General features: G+C 39.9%; 1 protein-coding gene across 1 annotated transcript in view; it reads right to left on the reverse strand.

Moving 5' to 3' along the window:
- cntn5 (contactin 5) overlaps positions 1-892 on the reverse strand; it is a 355,095-nt gene extending 354,203 nt beyond the window's left edge. Inside the window, exon 1 of the mRNA XM_036585173.1 lies at positions 505-892. The gene's annotated coding sequence lies outside the window, so the exon portion shown is untranslated. The remainder of the gene's footprint in view (positions 1-504) is intronic.
- Positions 893-6,357: the final 5,465 nt, after the last annotated feature.

Genomic DNA, 6,357 nt, shown 5'->3' on the forward strand with positions numbered 1-6,357 from the left:
AGAAAAAATTGGTGGGATTCCCCTTCAACATGAAAACACCAACAGGCTGGGAAGACTGTGGTTATCGTCCATATTCTTTTCTTGTCAAAGAAAACCAAGCCCTCAGTCAGAGTTCAGCAGAGAATGTGTCCGTTTCACACAGCCTGATCTTCAAGTTCCAACTTTAAAGTTTCCACTTTCTACCGCTGGAAAACACTGGGAACATTCACCTCACAGGTTACTCGGTTAACAACAGCGTCAACCGCACACTCGAGCAAGAAACACCTTCCTCACACAAGACGGGCGTTTGGAGGCAGTAAATATGTGCCCAGTGCACTGCGCCGTGGTGGTGAAGCGAACGCGGACACTTCTGCGATGTTTCCTAATCAGATCCCGGATAAACAGCCCTAAAACACCACAGCACACAAACATACAGCCGCCTGAAATAGACAGACCCCATAGACCAGCTTCTCCACTACCACTACACACCAAACAGCACGAAACGGAGGGAAAAGTCTCACTTACCGAAAGCAGAGCGGCTCAGAATCGCGGGAAGGGTGTTTTTCAGCCTTCACAGACTGTCTGGTTGTGGAAAGTCACAAACGGAGAGCATGGAGAGGCGCAGGCGGGCTAAAGGCGCTGGAAATCCAGTGGATCTGCCGCTGAGCGTGAACAGGACGAGCAGCCGTTAACAGTGAGCAGCACGTCGTCCGTTCAGTTCCTCTCAGACGAGGCGTCGCTGTTTTCTGCTTTTTTTTTGGTCCTGATGTAGCGGTGACTTCACCTGCCCCCCGCCTTTTACGCGACCCTTTTCCCCCCGTCTGGCACGAGGTAACGTAGCTCGTCCGTTCTGTCAGCTCCTCTCTGCGCTCCTCTCTCCGCTCCTCTCCTCGTCGTCTTGTCTCTCTCGCTGGCACACTGCGGCGCGCGCTTCTCTCGCGCCACTCAGTGAGCTCGGTGAGGCGGCTCCCGCTCCAGCAGGCTCGCGCCACCTCAGCCACGCACGCGGCGCGCGCGCGTCCCAATCACGGTAACAAGTTCCCTCGCAGGTTCCAGTCGCGCCGTCAATCAGCCAATAGAACAGAGACTAATGGATAGGTTTGTTTATCAATACGTAAAAGCATAAAGAGGCTCGCGTTCAGTCAGGCAGTGATTCGTGGCCTCATTCATTCATGCAGCCACCCTTTATTTATTCCCTATTTGTTTATGCACGTATTCATTCATTTATCCATTCATTAATCCACCCTGACATACATTGATTCATTTTTTAGTTTATTTATATATTGAGTCCATCCATCCATCCATCCATCCATCCATCCATCCATCTACCCGTCTTTTTTATTTGTCCATTTATTTTTATATAAAAATTTATTTCATTCACGCATGCATTAGTTCATTTGTTCATTTGTTTACTTTCTTTCTCACTTGTTTATATTTACTTAATTGTTTTGTGTATTTTTTGTTTACTCACTGTTTGTTTGTTTCCTAACTTATTTTGTTTGGCCTGGTTATTAATTAATTAATTGATTCATTCATTCATTCATTCATTCATTCATTCATTCATTTAGCCACTCATTCATTCATTCATTCACCGACCCTTTAATTTATTTATTTTTTATTTCCCTATTTATTTAAGTATTACGTCCATTCATTCATCCATCTATTTTCTCTCATCCATTCATTCATGTATATATTTGTTCATTTGTTTATTTATTTGTTCTTTCTTTCTTTCTTTCTTTCTTTCTTTCTTTCTTGTTTCTATTTATTTAATTGGTTTATGTGTTTTGTTAACTCACTGTTTGTTTGTTTGTTTTGTCCTGGATATCCATTATTTCATTCATTAATTAATTCATTAATTCATTCATCCATCATCTGTCTTTTTTATTTCTCTCTCTCTCCCTCTCTCTGTCTCTCTGTCTCTCTCTCTCTCTCTCTCTCTCTCTCTCTCTCTATATATATATATATATATATATATATGTGTGTGTGTGTGTGTGTGTGTATATACACATTTTAAGTTTATTCATGCATGCATTCGTTTATTTGTTCATTTGTTTGCTCTTTTGCTCTTTCGTGTTTATATTTATTTAATTGGTTTATGTACCTGGTATTTAATCATTGTTTTTGTTTGCTTGTTTATGTGTTTATTAATTTGTTTTTTGGCCTGGTTATCCATTTATTCATTCATTCATTCATTCATTCATTCATTCATTTGATTGTTTGCTCATTTGTTTCTTCAGTCATTTATTTGTTTACCTGTATTTATTTAATCGGCTTATTTATGTTTGCTCCTTGTTTGTTTTTCTGTCTGTCTGTCTGCTCATTTCTATGTTTGTTTGTTTGACCTAGTCATTCATTCTTTTTTTTTAGTGTAACTTATAAAAGGTTGCCCAGTCTATTGAAATATAATGGAGGCGTTAATGGCTGTGACATTAAAAATAATGACAAGCCGTCACATGTTAATGACATTTCAGCTATAGATGTCAGGAGCAGATGTGAAAGAAAAGGAGTTTATGCAACAGACCGTAGGTGACAAAAATAACACTGGAGAGAAACTACACTTATCTCAAAAGCCTGCTGCAGCATCAAGTCTGCCATCTCAACAGTTCTCAGTCAACCTCGTCTCTCGGTCAGCTGTAACGCCTCAAACAGCGTCTCCCCCCTGTGCGCGCCAGCCTGTCTCTTGTTCTTAATGTATTAATCCAGGCTGTTCTATTTATCCAGAATTGTCAGCCCTGCGTCTCCCTCGCCATGTCATGGCCCTCTCTTTCCCACCGGCACCGAATTACGCTCAACCACAAAGTCACAGGAAGACGCCTGCGGGGGTCAAGCTGCACATCAGCAAGCGTTTGTCCTTCATCTGACGCTTGCCTTCATCATCTAATTAAAAACAGCACTTTTGGTCAAGCATTAATTGGCGAGGACACTCTTAATTCACTGTGAGTCCCTTGAGTGACCTGTGCCAGAGAAAATATGACCGGACGTACTTTGTGCATTCTTCATGCTGCAATGCGTCTGACCCAGACAGACAGAGACTGAGGCTCCGTACGCCACCGGCCTCCATGACATCAATGTCAGCATAGGTTACTGTTTTTTTTTGAGACATTAAATCATCAGGCTCTCAGCACGGTGTCCTTTGCACTGGGTTTACTGATGCTCTTCTCTACTGCTAACAAAACAAGACTAGTTCTATAGTCTAGTGACAGTAGTAAGCCACATAGATCACTGTTTGCATGGGCCCTAGAACTGTAATAGGGTAATGGGGGCCAAGCACTAGTGTAGTGGTGCGTACACAGAGGTGTACGGTGTATATCCACCTCTAAGGGTCACCTAAACATGACCAGAGACACATTTGCATATATTTTGTGCTAGACTTTGATTTGACTTTTGCTCATAGTTACCGAGGATAACCACAGGCAGGCGGTACTGCACTAAAGGGGGCGCCCAGGAGTATTGAGTCTCGTAGAATCCAAGCAAACCCACAAGCTCTATCCTCAAATGAGGAATGTTGGCGGCAGTATAAAACACAGTCATTATACACACCAACTCAGTGGACATTTGTACAATTTGATGGCAAAGGCCAAAGGGATCAAGCGGCCCCTTGGGGTCTATCTGTGCAGATGTGAGTGATCAGCTTATGTGAAATAAGTAAATATTATTTTCATGGCATATTGGATTAGAACACTGTACTAGACCTTTAGCCCAGATCAAGATCCTTTAGTTATATATTATATGGGGAACTTGGGTGTGTTCACCATGGGTCCGTCATGGAAGACATATTTGGTGTCCAAATTTTGGTTCTTTAGCTACAAGGCTAACGTTTCTAACACTAGACATCAATAGTCACCTGAATCTTTTGCCATAAACACATCTCCAAAACTTTTCTCAACATGCTCAAACCATATCAAGCTCTTCATTAAGGCCATGCAGACTTGTTGATTTGGTTTAGGACACAGCACGGCTTACTGTGAACTATCAAAATGAACGAAACTTGTACAAAACAGTGCAGCTAAATGCCCTTACAGAATCCAAGTTGCCTTTATGTGTGTCAAATAGACGTGGATTCTAGATTCTGTTCACAATTTCTGTTATTTCCATTTATAAACATGTATCTTCAATTTAAAAAACAAACAACGGAAAGTGTGAACATGATCTATATGATATATATATATATATATATATATATATATATATATATATATACCTCTGAGAGTCAGAATTTGGCACAATACCTATTGTCTAAAATGGCCGCATGCTGCGTTCAGCTGCATGGTGAAGTTCATTTGTATAGCTCACAGTAAATCATACCATATCCTAAACCAAATCAACAAATCTATGTGACCATAATGAAGACCTGGATGCGGTTTGATGCAGGAGGTATGTACAGAAAATATTTGGGTGACTATTGACTTGTACTGTTTGTTTGCAATGTTGACCTCGTAGCTCCAGCACTGAACTAAAGAAGAAGAATTTGGATAATAAACATGTTGGCTGATCTACTACATCTGAGGTAAGAGGACAACTGTGTAAATTAGGTTTTTCCCTGAAGCATTAAACCAGTCAATCATAAAAAAGCAGAGGTTAAGGTCAAACAAAGGTCATTTTATTGTGTAGATTGTGACTTTCTCAAAAGAGACACAATAACATATATTGTGTATATATGTATGTAATAATACAGTGTTTATTATCTGTATACATAGTTTAGGATCACATTTCGTGTTACTTTTCACACATATTTGACTCGACATAAATCTTGTTCAGTTTGAGAGTGTGCCAGCAGACCCAGGCCTGTAAGTTAATGGTCTCTGTTTTTAATAACACAATAAATTCAAACTAAGAAAATATACAGGAGAGATATAGACTTTGAACAAAATTAGGCTAGTAAAGATCTTTTATCCATTTTAAAAAAAGTTGTCCATGTTCTTTATAATAAAACCCAGCAAAAGCAACATATTTGAGCTTCAGAGCGAGTCAGACCAATTTCCACTGGCCTGCACATCCCTAATCTAATTTCCATAAAGCTTTCCGTTGCCATTTGTAGTCCTATTTATTCATTAGCCATATTGATCTCCGCTGGCACGCCCTCTCTTGCTCATTCGGGCGGTCTGCTCTCAGATGAAAGCGCCTCTCCATCTCCTGAAAGGCGCAGACTGACCCCTGAGTTCAGGCAGATTAACCAGCACATTGTTTTCAAAGAGAAGCCGGTGACTATACGCATTATTACTTTTGAGTATTTCACACTTGACTGATTGTGTGCTTCATTTCCAGCTCAGTACTGAGGGGCTCAGTCTGCTCTGCTTTAGTCTATGAAGCACAATCACTGCTCAGCCTCTGGGGGAGCTGTTATCCTGTAATTGAACAGAGACTGATTGGATATCTCTGCTGTTGTGCAGTAGGGCGGATTCAAGTTAAGTGGGACACTTTTCAATAAGCATCAGAATAGTCTATGAAACCCATATCAATTTCATTTCAATTGGAGTTTGTTTACATTTCTATTCAGAAATATATTGATATCTGATTTCCCACCAAATACTGCGTCCACTTAAGAATGATCTGACCACCTTGTCTCTTATTTTCAGCTTTGTACAGTAGGGCAAATATAATCGGGCAGTATCCTTCACATTTAAAATGCATTTTCACTTTCATTCTATTATTTTGTACAGTAAATACTGTATACAGAGAATGTACAAAAAATGCCATATGAATTATTCATACTCATTGGTCATTTTATCAGGTGAACCTAACACATTGGTGCACTTTGTAGGTTTACAATTACTGACTACAGCCTATGTTTTGCTGAACAATTTATTAGAACCCCTCACCCAATATCCATTAATCTGAAAGGGCATCATAGGACCACCATCACAAGAACTGATACTATTTGAGTGGCAGACAATTCTTAGCAACATGATCTTGGAATATTAATGTGTGTCACTTCACAGGTTTGACTGTATCAGCACACCAGTGTCTGGTCAACAGAGAATCTACAGCAGTCCTTTTGATGTCATGCAGAAACATTCTTCATTCTTATTCAGCACCACCTACAGCAACATCTAAGCAACGTTTATTCATATTCAGCACACCTACCGCAACATCTAAGCAACATTTATTCATATTCAGCACACCTACCGCAACATCTACGTAATGTTTATTCAAATGTAGTACACCTACAGTAGCATCTAAATAATGTTTATTCATATTTAGCAAACTTATACCAACATCTAAGTAATGTTTATTCATATTTAGTGCAACTACAGTAACATCTAAGTAATGTTTATTCATACTTGGCACACTACAACAACGCCTAAGTAATGTTTATTCATATTCAGCACACATACAGTAACATCAAGGTAAATTCATATTCAGCACACCTTCAGCTGT

The sequence above is a fragment of the Colossoma macropomum genome, unplaced genomic scaffold (assembly GCF_904425465.1).
Source record: "Colossoma macropomum unplaced genomic scaffold, Colossoma_macropomum, whole genome shotgun sequence".
NCBI lineage: Eukaryota > Metazoa > Chordata > Actinopteri > Characiformes > Serrasalmidae > Colossoma > Colossoma macropomum.